Genomic DNA, 13,715 nt, shown 5'->3' on the forward strand with positions numbered 1-13,715 from the left:
TAGAATCTGTGAGTCACGAGGACTCAGCAATCTCACACCCGCGAGATCAAGACTATTTAAGCTTATAGGAAAGGATGGTGTAATGAGGTGGAGCTGCAGCAGGCACTAAGCACATATGGTGGCTAACATACGCAAGTGAGAGCGAGAAGAGAAGCAACGCAACGGTCGCGAAGCTAGAAATGATCAAGAAGTGATCCTGAAACTACTTACGTTCATGCATAACTCCAACCGTGTTCACTTCCCGGACTCCGCCGAGAAGGGACCATCACAGCTACACACACGGTTGATGTATTTTAATTAAGTCAAGTGACAAGTTCTCTACAACCGGACATTAACAAATTCCCATCTGCCTCATAACCGCTGGCACGGCTTTCGAAAGATAATACCCTGCAGGGGTGTCCCAACTTAGCCCATTATAAGCTCTCACGGTCAACGAAGGATAAACCATCTCCCAGGAAGACCCGATCAGTCTCGGTGTCCCGGTTTACAAGACATTTCGACAATGGTAAAACAAGACCAGCAAAGCCGCCCGAATGTGACGACAAATCCCGATAGGAGCTGCACATATCTCGTTCTCAGGGCACACCGGATAAGCGAAGCGTACAGGTACCAACATAACCCAAGTTTCCAAGGGACGGTCCCGCACGGTGCTCTAGTTTGGACCAGCACTCAGAGGAACACTGGCCCGGGGGTTTAAATAAAGATGACCCTCGGGCTCGCGAAAACCCAAGGGAAAAAGGCTTAGGTGGCAAATGGTAAAACCAAGGTTGGGCCTTGCTGGAGGAGTTTTATTCAAGGCGAACTGTCAAGGGGGTCCCATAAATCACCCAACCGCGTAAGGAACGCAAACTCAAGGAACATAATCCCGGTATGACGGAAACTAGGGCGGCAAGAGTGGAACAAAACACCAGGCATAAGGCCGAGCCTTCCACCCTTTACCAAATATATATAGATGCATTAATTAAATAAGAGATATTGTGATATTCCAAAATATCCATTTTCCAACATGGAACCAACTTCAACTTCACCTGCAACTAGAAACGCTATAAGAAGGGCTGAGCAAAAGCAGTAACTTAGCCAAACAATGGTTTCCTAGGAAAGGATGGTTAGAGGCTTGACATGGCAAATATGGGAGGCATGAAATAGCATGTGGTAGGTAGCGCAGCATGGCAATAGAATGAACAACTAGCAAAGCAAAGATAGAAGTGATTTCGAGGGTATGGTCATCTTGCCTGCAAGGTTCTCAGAGTTGTCGAAAGCTTGAGCCTCGTAAGCGTACTCAACAGGTTCCTCGTTCATGAACTCGTCTCCCGGCTCTACCCACAACAAGAACACAAGCAACGGAACCACAATCAATCACGGGAAATGCACAAGCAACATGATGCAAAACATGAATGATATGCAAGATATGATATGCGATGCATATGCGTGCTCCGGAAGAAAAGTGATGAACAAGGCAGTAACTTGGCAAACCAAGCAGGCCACTGGAAAGATGAGATGATTTCGGTTGAAATCGATATAAAGATCACCGGAAACGGATGCACAGTTTGCAAATGGCAAGCAAAACAAGAATGACACGATTCTGCGATTAACAGCATGATAGCACTTAGAATGCAACAAGTAACTATGCTACAGCACACCAACATAGCAACAAAGCATATGGCAGTAATCTAGAGAAGATGCTTGACAAAAGATGAACACTGAGCTACGGCTAGGTCACACCACAGCAGGTTCAAACAAGCATGGTAAAAGTGCAAAAGATATCAGGTTCACAGACTAGTGAAATTACTGGACATGGCATAAACAGCATCAGGTAGCAATGTTCAGAGCAAGCAAAACACATGCTACAGGAATTTAACATAGAAAAACAAGACATGGCATGAATCTACTGAATGCATAGAACATAAGTCCCTTACTGACGATAAGCCAAAAAGGAACAGAAGATATGATGGCAACCATGTAAACATAGCAAGTTTCCTTAACAGGTTTCAGACTTGGCAGAAAAAGAGAGCATGGCAGAAACAGTAATATGAAGGCATCTTGGTGAGCTTGATTCACTCACCACAAAGCAATGAATGACAAAACAAGCATACCTACAGCACGACGGCATGTTTATGAAGCTATCCATGGCAAGAGCAAGTTCATAGCATGTATGAAACAACTACAACAACCTTGGCAAAATTGAATATCATGTTAAGAATCTGCCAGGAATATTTTATAGCAAAAGTAGAGCAAGATTAAGACATGCTATGGTACTCAATAATTGCAAACAGGGGCATGCATGGATAGAGAACCACTATATCTACAAAACATGCTTACTGAACATCACCAAAAGGAGCATGGATGTATCTGTAGACACATGGATACATAGCAACAAAATAACCGCAGTCAAAGACTGCAAAAATTAGTAAGTCCCTGAAATCAGAAACATCACGGAGCCTAGTTTGCATGCTTGTGCTAGTCACCACAGAGATCACAAAAATACATGGCATACCCCTCTGTAAACATGGCATGGCATACATCAAAACAGATGTAGAGCTCATGCACATAAGATGCACACATCAATAGCAACAAAAATAACAAATCCTCAAGTTCTGATAAGTAACAGCAGTTAACAACATATAGCACTATTGCACCAGAGATTTGGTCATCAAGATGGACTCAAATGAACATAGCACAATGGAACAAAATGAAGAGCATCTTGAGACGAACATTTCGATATATTACACGCACGAGACGGAGCTATGTGCACAGAGTTATGATGCGATGAAGTATGCAATAGAATGTGAAAATGTTCGAGACTTAGAGAAATTTGAGAGGGGGGAAAGTCAACCATAGGTTCCGATCCAGATCGGGCGCGGCCGGAGTTCGCTGGGGAAGAAGAAACCGACGAAGGGAGGAGCTCGGGAGGAGGGAGGAGGGAGGAGGAGGACGGCCGGAGTCGGAGGGGAGGCGCCGGGCGCGCGGGGCGGCGTCCGCGGGCGGTGGCGGGCGGCCTTGGGCGCGGGCGACCGCGGGGTCGACGAGCGCGGTGGCGCCGACGACGATGGCGGCAGGGACGGCAGAGGGCGGCGCCGGGCTTCGGCGACGCGGGGGCGCGGGCTCCCACGGGTCCTGGCGGCGGGGAGACGGGCTCGGGGGGCCCGACGCGGGCCTCGCGGGCTCCGCCCGGTGGAGGCGGCCGGGTGCTGACGTGGCACCGCCTGATTGGCGCGGGCGCGGCGGCGGGGGCGTCCAGCGGCGCGGAGGAGCGGGGCTAGGGTTTCGGGACCCGAATTTCGGAGGGGGAACACATATATATAGCTAGAGGGAGCTAGGAGAGTCCAAATGGAGCACGGTTTTCACCCACACGATCGTGATCGAACGACCGAGAGCATGGAGGTGACTTAGGTGGGTTTTTGGATGTTTGGAGGGTTTTTTTGCTGCAACACACAAAAGGACTTTGCGGTTACCCGGTTAACCGTTGGAGTACCAAACGACCTCCAAATGGAACGAAACTTGACAGGTGGTCTACCGGTGATATACCAAGGCCACTTGGCAAGACTCGGTCCATTCCAAGAACGTTCAACACCCGCTCACGAAAAGAAACAAGAGGGGTGCGCCGGTGCATGTGGGAGTGCCGGATTGCACAACGGACAACGGGGAAAATGCTCGGATGCATGAGACGAACACGTATGCAAAAGAGATGCACATGATGACATGATATGAGATGCATGACATGAACAAAAAGCAAAACGAAAAACAAAACCCGACCACGAAGGGAATATCATAACACATAGCCAAAAATGGCAAGAGTCGGAGTTACAAATATGGAAAGTTACATCCGGGGCGTTACAAGACTCCACCACTACGAGAGGATTTCGTCCCGAGATCTAGGACTGAAAGAACTCCAGATATTCAGAACAGAGGTGATCCTCGTGTTCCCAGGTGGCTTCTCGGTCGGAATGTTGCGACCACTTCACTTTCAGGAATTTGATTGACTTGTTGCGAGTCTGGCGCTCAGTTTTATTCAAGAATAGCAACGGGGTGCTCATGATAAGACAGATCTTCTTGGAGGTCAATCTCTTCAAAGTTGATGGTGCGCTCAGGAGTCTTGAAGCACTTGCGAAGCTGTGACACGTGGAACACATCGTGCACGTTCGCGAAGTTGGAGGGAAGCTCAAGTTGATAGGCGAGGTCGCCTCTTTTACCAATGATCTTGAAAGGACCCACGTATCTAGGGGCAAGCTTCCCTTTGATACCGAAGCGACGAGTGCCTTTCATTGGAGAGACACGGAGGTAGACATGATCTCCGATCTCGAAAGCCAAATCACGGTGCTTACTATCATAGTAACTCTTCTGGCGCGATTGCGCGGCTTTGAGATTTTCACGGATGACTTTACACATTTCTTCAGCCTCTGTGATTAAGTCGTTGCCAAGAAGTTGGCGTTCACCAGTCTCTGACCAATTGAGAGGAGTACGACACTTTCCGCCATAGAGAATTTCAAATGGGGCCTTGCCCGAACTCGCTTGGAAGCTGTTGTTGTAGGAGAATTCGGCATATGGAAGACAATCTTCCCATTTCATGCCAAAGGAAATGACACAAGCCCTGAGCATATCTTCAAGAATTTGATTGACTCGCTCGACTTGGCCACTAGTTTGAGGATGGAAAGCTATGTTGAAGCGAATGTTGGTGCCCATGGCCTTCTGGAAGGAGTCCCAGAACTTAGAAGTGAAGATGCTTCCACGATCTGAAGATATCAATTGTGGAATGCCGTGCAAGGAGACAATCCTGGAGGTGTATAGCTCTGCCAACTGAGCTACTGTGACAGATTCTTTGATTGGAAGAAAATGAGCCACTTTAGTAAGCTTGTCGATGACAACGAAGATAGCATCATTTCCGCGCTTGGACTTTGGAAATCCAGTCACGAAGTCAATTTCGATATGATCAAACTTCCATTCTGGGATAGCAAGAGGTTGGAGGAGACCAGCTGGTCGTTGGTGTTCTTCTTTCACTCTTCGACAGACATCACATTCATTCACGAATTGAGCGATTTCTCGCTTCATTCGAGTCCACCAATACGACTGCTTGAGGTCATGGTACATCTTCGTACTTCCGGGATGAATGGAAAGAAGAGAATTGTGTGCCTTGTTCATTATGACTTTCCTTAGATCACCTTTAGGAACCACAATCCGGTCCTCAAAGAATAAAGTGTCTCTGTCATCAATGCGATAGCACTTGTATTTGGAAAGACCCTTGTCGATACCACGTTTCACCTTCTTCACCATGGTATCCAGGAGTTGTTCCTCACGAATTTGATCTTCCAAAGTCGGAGAGACTATGAGGTTGGCAAGAAAACCTTGAGGAACAACTTGGAGATTCAGCTTGCGGAAAGCTTCACAAAGATCCGGTTGGAATGGCTTGAGAATTAAGCTGTTGCAATAAGCCTTCCTGCTCAAAGCATCTGCAATGACATTGGCTTTGCCTGGAGTATACTCAATACTCGGATTGTACTCTTGAATCATCTCGACCCATCGAGTTTGCCTGAGATTGAGGTTTGGCTGAGTGAAGATGTACTTGAGACTCTTGTGATCGGTGAATATGTCCACTTTCCTTCCCAACAAGAGATGTCTCCATGTTATTAATGCATGGACAACTGCCGCCAACTCAAGATCGTGAGTGGGGTAGTTCTTTTCATTGGGCTTCAACTGACGAGAGGTATAGGCCACAACTTTCTTCTCTTGCATTAACACAGCACCGAGACCTTGAAGAGAAGCATCACAGAAAACTTCGAATGGCTTGGATTCGTCAGGAGGAGTTAAGACAGGAGCTGTGACGACTTTCTCTTTGAGAGTGTTGAAAGCAACGTCACACTCAGGAGACCAGACATACTTCACATGCTTCTGGAGGAGGTTGGAAAGAGGCTTTGCAATCTTAGAGAAATTCTCAACGAATCTTGGGCAATAGCTTGCAAGACCAAGAAAACTGCGAAGCTGCTTGACATTCTGAGGAGGTTCCCAATTCACAATTGCAGACACCGTCTCGGGATTAACAGCGATGCCCTTGGCAGAGATGATATGACCAAGGTAAAGAACTTCATCGAGCCAAAACTCACATTTTGAAAACTTCGCGTAGAATTGATACTCTCTGAGCTTGTCGAGCACCAATCGCAAATGTTTGGCATGATCCTTCTTATTCTTGGAGAAGACCAATATATCATCGAGATACACCAGGACGAATTCATTGGTATAGGGGTTGAAGATGAAATTCATCATCCGAGAGAATGTTGGAGGAGCATTGACAAGGCCGAAAGATATGACAGTATATTCATAAGAACCAAAGCTTGTTCTGAATGTTGTCTTGGGAATATCTTCTTCACGAATGCGAATCTGATGATAACCCATACGAAGGTCAAGCTTGGAGAATACTTTAGCACCTTTGAGTTGCTCGAATAGCTCATTGATGTTGGGAAGTGGATACTTGTTCTTGATTGTCTTCTTATTCAATGGACGGTAGTCGACACAAAGTCGGTCCGTGCCATCCTTCTTCTGGACAAAAAGAACACCACAATCCCATGGAGAAGAACTCGGTCTGATCAAACCCAGACGCTCTTGTTCATCGAGCTGTTTCTTCAATTCCTTCAGCTCCTTGGGTCCAAGCTTGTATGGACGCTTGCAAACGGGTTCCGTGCCAGGCTCTAGATCGATAACGAACTCAACTGGCTGGTGAGGAGGCATACCCGGAAGCTCTTCTGGAAAGACATCTTGATACTCACAAACGACTGGAATTTGAGAGATGGCATTCAATTCGCCCTTCTCATTGAGAGAAAACAACCGAATGGTTTCATCACGAGCGGCATAAATGATAACATCCTCAGAAGAGTGTGTCAATTGAATTTCTCTGGCAGCACAATCAAGTAGAGCCTTGTGCTTAGAAAGCCAGTCCATCCGGAGAATTAGATCAATATTCGAGTCACCAAGAACAATTGGAGAAGACAGAAATTTATAGTTTCCCATCTTGATAGAGACATCAGGAACTATTGAGTTGGCTCTCATTGACTTCCCCGGAGAAACAACACCCAATGGTTTATCCAGGTAAGACCAAGTAAAATCATTCTTTGCAAAGAACGATCTTGACATGAAACAAAGCGATGCACCAGTATCAAATAAGACTTTTGCAGGAATATCATTAACTGAGAGATTACCCATTATCACATCAGTAGATTCCTCCGCTTGAGCTGCATTCATCATGTTCACCTTTGCAGACTTGGGATTATGCTTGACCACTGCATTGCTGGAAGATCTCACAGGAGGAGGAGGCGGAAGGCGCCTTTGGTTGAAGCACTTGTTAGCATAGTGACCTTTCTGCTGACACTTGTTGCAAGTCACCTATGAGAGTGGATGATGATAAGGAGCATTCGACTTTGGAGCTTGATTCTGAGACTTGTTCTGATAGCTAGGGTTGGATGAGTGGGAAGATCCATGGCCACCTTTGTTCTTCTGCTGGTAAGGCTGACAAAACGCAGGAGGAGGAGGCAACCAGAACTTCTGTTGCTTAGCAGCCACTAGTGAGGAAGAAGAAGACTGAACTGCGTCCCTGACTCTCTTCTTAGAAGCCTCACACTTGAGCTGAGCAGCCTCTTGCTTCAGTGCCATATTGTAGAAATCATCATACTTGGTCGGCTCAAAAAGCACGAGAGGTAATTGCAGATCTTCTCTGAGGCCACCTCTGAATTGATAGATCATGCTCTTTTCATCAGGAACGTCTTGCTTAGCGAAGCGAGCGAGTTTCTGAAACTGAGTATTGTATTGATACACGGACATGCTGCCTTGCTTGAGATTGCGGAACTCCTCACGCTTGCTCTCAACAACACTTTGTGAATGTGGTGAGCTTTGAAGTCTCGACGGAACTCATCCCAGGTAATCACACGACCTCCTCTGGAATCTTTGTATTGTTGATACCACTCAGCAGCTTGATCCTTGAGTTGAAAAGAAGCGAACTTGACAAAATCCTCAGGCCTGACATTGCTACATTCAAAATTCTTGTTGATGTCCACGAGCCAATCATCGGCATCTGTGGCCTCGGCACAGTAGCTGAAAGACTTGGGCTGATTTGCGAGGAACTGGTTGAGGGTAGCGAAGTGAGGCTGATTGTTGCCTTGGCCTTCGTTTCCTTGATTGCCTTGCCCTTGGGTGCGCTCTTGCAAGAGTTGCAAAATCATCTGAGCATTGGCGTTGGTGGCTGCCATGATAGCTTGCCATGCCTCCGGAGGCGGAGGTGGTGGCGGAGGATTCGCCTGACTCCCTTCATTGCGTTCCGGATTCTGACGCGTTGGCGGAGCCATCCTGAAGAGGGTGACATCCGTTAGCATCTTGATAGACAGATAGACAAATTGAATCAACGGATAGAAATTGCAACATATAGTCTTCACAATAAACATTCGAACGAGGATGAACGAATGAATTCCATAGTAAATCATCACACTTCCTTTAAGTTGAGAAGCCACTTAGAAAAAGGTATGGAATCAACATTTGACTTCGAAGCAACTCGAATACCACAATTCAAAACAAAACAAAGTATTGGCTTGCAGAATAAGCCGGAACAAACATATGATAGAGATTTCCTGCGAAGTTTTCGTGGTGGGGCCCACACGGGCTCGATCGTACAGCACCATCATGTACAAGGCAGTGCACATGACATATGAAGCGTCCCCGAGTCGGCATAGCCAAGGACTCTTTAAGACACTACGAGACCACTGTAAAACCAACCGTGGAAAGGCGGACCACTAGACGTCGAACCCCAATCTCATATCATGCGTCTGTCGGAAAGATATCCTAGGAGCTACTTGAATTCCCACTTATAAACTCCCGAAACTTTCTGGTTATGCAATCTGGTGTTGGGGATACAGGGGACACAAAATATATCACCCAAACTAGCAATCCCTAGATCCATCTGTATCCATCCGTCAACACATAACCAAGAAACCTTCGGAAATCGTGTACCTCAACCTTCGAAAAGCATCCGTTATACGAGTTATGGCAATACTCCCGAACTCCCGCCCCATTACTGGGTGGCGTCGAGGTGATCTCACCAACAACTGCATAAAAGAGATTTCGATGTCGGCGAAACTCAGGTATTCCAGAACTGCAACGATAAAATTGTGACGACAACACCTCGGAGCTCAACTCCCCGGGACACTGCCACAACCCCTAAATGTCAGGAGGCACCAAGAACAATGTTCTCGTCACAGAACCATCGAAACGATTCTAAGATACTCGCATGATCCTAATTATTATTTTTGTGAAATTTGAGGAGAGAAGAGTCAAAACTTCTACGTCAGGAGGCCTCACCAGAGCGACGAAGGGACTGAGGAGTAAAAAGAATCCTACTCTCCGATATATATAATCCTAAGACTCAAAACATTTTTGTTTTAGACTCAACAACGCCAGCGATTCGATCAAGCAGGGGCTCCTAAGTCGGGGATGGCTCTGATACCAACTTGTAACACCCACGATGCGGCTATATCTCCCACGTGTCGAGGCACGACTTAGAGGCATAACCGCATTGTGGTATTGTCGCAAGAAGGGTTATCTTCACACAATCCCATGTAATGAACAAGAATGGGATAACGAGAGTTGGCTTACAATCGCCACTTCACACAATACATAAATATAATTCATACATCATCCAAAATCCACACATAGACCGACTACGGTCAAATCCAAATGAAAATAATATAACCCCAAATGCTAGATCCCCGATCTTCCCAACTGGGCTCCACTACTGATCATCAGGAAAAGAAACATAGTAACGACCACGTTCCTCATCGAAGTCCCACTTGAGCTCGGTTGCGTCATCTGCACTGGCATCGTCGGCACCTGCAACTGTTTTGGTAGAATCTGTGAGTCACGAGGACTCAGCAATCTCACACCCACGAGATCAAGACTATTTAAGCTTATAGGAAAGGATGGTGTAATGAGGTGGAGCTGCAGCAGGCACTAAGCATATATGGTGGCTAACATACGCAGGTGAGAGCGAGAAGAGAAGCAACGCAACGGTCGCGAAGCTAGAAATGATCAAGAAGTGATCCTGAAACTACTTACGTTCATGCATAACTCCAACCGTGTTCACTTCCCGGACTCTGCCGAGAAGGGACCATCACGGCTACACACACGGTTGATGTATTTTAATTAAGTCAAGTGACAAGTTCTCTACAACCGGACATTAACAAATTCCCATCTGCCTCATAACCGCGGGCACGGCTTTCGAAAGATAATACCCTGCAGGGGTGTGCCAACTTAGCCCATTATAAGCTCTCACGGTCAACGAAGGATAAACCTTCTCCCAGGAAGACCCGATCAATCTCGGAATCCCGGTTTACAAGACATTTCGACAATGGTAAAACAAGACCAGCAAAGCCGCCCGAATGTGCCGACAAATCCCGATAGGAGCTGCACATATCTCGTTCTCGGGGCACACCGGATAAGCGAAGCATACAGGTACCAACATAACCCAAGTTGCCAAGGGACGGTCCCGCACGGTGCTCTAGTTTGGACCAGCACTCAGAGGAACACTGGCCCAGGGGTTTAAATAAAGATGACCCTCGGGCTCGCGAAAACCCAAGGGAAAAAGGCTTAGGTGGCAAATGGTAAAACCAAGGTTGGGCCTTGCTGGAGGAGTTTTATTCAAGGCGAACTGTCAAGGGGGTCCCATAAATCACCCAACCGCGTAAGGAACGCAAACTCAAGGAACATAATCCCGGTATGACGGAAACTAGGGCGGCAAGAGTGGAACAAAACACCAGGCATAAGGCCGAGCCTTCCACCCTTTACCAAATATATATAGATGAATTAATTAAATAAGAGATATTGTGATATTCCAAAATATCCATGTTCCAACATGGAACCAACTTCAACTTCACCTGCAACTAGCAACGCTATAAGAAGGGCTGAGCAAAAGCGGTAACTTAACCAAACAACGGTTTGCTAGGAAAGGATGGTTAGAGGCTTGACATGGCAAATATGGGAGGCATGAAATAGCAAGTGGTAGGTAGTGCAGCATGGCAATAGAACGAACAACTAGCAAAGCAAAGATAGAAGTGATTTCGAGGGTATGGTCATCTTGCCTGCAAGGTTCTCAGAGTTGTCGAAACCTTGAGCCTCGTAAGCGTACTCAACAGGTTCCTCGTTCACGAGCTCGTCTCCCAGCTCTACCCACAACAAGAACACAAGCAACGGAACCACAATCAATCACGGGAAATGCACAAGCAACATGATGCAAAACATGAATGATATGCAAGATATGATATGCGATGCATATGCGTGCTCCGGAAGAAAAATGATGAACAAGGCAGTAACTTGGCAAACCAAGCATGCCACTGGAAAGATGAGATGATTTCGGTTGAAATCGATATAAAGATCACCGGAAATGGATGCACGGTTTGCAAATGGCAAGCAAAACAAGAATGACACGATTCTGCGATTAACAGCATGATAGCACTTAGAATGCAAAAACTAACTATTCTACAGCACACCAACATAGCAAGAAAGCATATGGCAGTAATCTACAGAAGATGCTTGACAAAAGATGAACACTGAGCTATGCTAGGTCACAACACAGCAGGTTCAAACAAGCATGGCAAAAGTGCAAAAGATATTAGGTTCACAGACTGAAATTACTGGACGTGGCATAAACAGCTTCAGCTAGCAATGTTCAGAGCAAGCAAAACACATGCTACAGGAACTTAACATAGCAAACCAAGGAATGGCATGAATCTACTGAATGCATAGAACAAAAGTCCCTTACTGACCATAAGCCAAAAAGGAACAGAAGATATGATGGCAACCATGTAAACATAGCAAGTTTCGTAATATGAAGGCATCTTGGTGAGCATGGCAGAAACAGTAATATGAAGGCATCTTGGTGAGCTTGATTCACTCACCACAAAGCAATTCATGACAAAACAAGCATACATACAGCACGATGGCATGTTTATGAAGCTATCCATGGCAAGAGCAAGTTCATAGCATGTATGAAACAACTACAACAACCTTGGCAAAATTGAATATCATGTTAAGAATCTGCCAGGAATATTTTATAGCAAGAGTAGAGCAAGATTAAGACATTCTATTGCACTCCATAATTGCAAACAGGGTCATGGATGGATAGAGAACCACTATATCTACAAAACATCCTTACTGAACATCACCAAAAGGAGCATGGATATCTCTGTAGCCACATGGATACATAGCAACAAAATAACAGCAGTCACAGACTTGGCAAAAATTACAGTCCCTGAAATCAGAAACATCACGGAGCCTAGTTTGCATGCTTGTGCTAGTCACCACAGAGATCACAAAAATACATGGCATACCCCTCTATAAAGATGGCGTGGCATACATCAAAACAGATGTAGAGCTCATGCACATAAGATGCACACATCAATAGCAACAAAAATAACAAATCCTCAAGTTCTGATAAGTAACAGCAGTTAACAGCATATAGCACTCTTGCACCAGAGATTTGGGCATCAAGATGGACTCAAATGAACATGGCACAATGGAACAAAATGAAGAGCATCTTGAGGCGAACATTTCGATATATTACACGGATGAAACAGAGCTATGTGCACGGAGTTATGATGCGATGAAGTATGCAACAGAATGTGAAAATGTTCGGGACTCGGAGAAATTTGAGAGGGGGGAAAGTCAACCGTAGGTTCCGATCCAGATCGGGTGCGGCCGGAGTTCGCCGGGGAAGAAGAAACCGACGGAGGGATGAGCTCGGGAGGAGGACGGCCGGAGTCGGAGGGGGCGCCGGGCGCGCGGGGCGGCGTCCGCGGGCGGCCTTCGGCGCGGGCGACCGCGGGGTCGACGGGCGCGGCGGCGCCGGCGACGATGGCGGCGGGGACGGCAGAGGGCGACGCCGGGCTTCGGCGGCGCGGGGGCGCGGGCTCCCGCGGGTCCTGGCGGCGGGGAGACGGGCTCGGGGGGCCCGACGCGTTCCTCGCGGGCTCCGCGCGGTGGAGGCGGCCGGGTGCTGACGTGGCAGCGCCTGATTGGCTCGGGCGCGGCGGCGGGGCCGTCCGGCAGCGGCTACGTCCGGCGGCGCGGAGGAGCGGGGCTATGGTTTCGGGACCCGAATTTCGGAGGGGGAACACATATATATAGCTAGAGGGAGCTAGGAGAGTCCAAATGGAGCACTGTTTTCGCCCACACGATCGTGATCGAACGACCGAGAGCATGGAGGTGACTTAGGTGGATTTTTGGCTGTTTGGAGGGTTTTTTTTGCTGCAACACACAAAAGGACTTTGCGGTTACCCGGTTTACCGTTGGAGTACCAAACAACCTCCAAATGGAACGAAACTTGACAGGTGGTCTACCGGTGATATACCAAGGCCACTTGGCAAGACTCGGTCCATTCCAAGAACGTTCAACACCCGCTCACGAAAAGAAACAAGAGGGGTGTGCCGGTGCATGTGGTAGTGCCGGATTGCAAAACGGACAACGGGGAAAATGCTCGGATGCATGAGACGAACACGTATGCAAAAGAGATGCACATGATGACATGATATGAGATGCATGACATGAACAAAAAGCAAAACGAAAAACAAAACCCGACCACGAAGGGAATATCATAACACATAGCCGAAAATGGCAAGAGTCGGAGCTACAAATATGGAAAGTTACATCCGGGGCGTTACAGTTATTTTGGAACAGAGGGAGTACATATTTGC

This window comes from Aegilops tauschii, chromosome 1 (assembly GCF_002575655.3).
Source record: "Aegilops tauschii subsp. strangulata cultivar AL8/78 chromosome 1, Aet v6.0, whole genome shotgun sequence".
NCBI classification, from domain to species: domain Eukaryota; kingdom Viridiplantae; phylum Streptophyta; class Magnoliopsida; order Poales; family Poaceae; genus Aegilops; species Aegilops tauschii.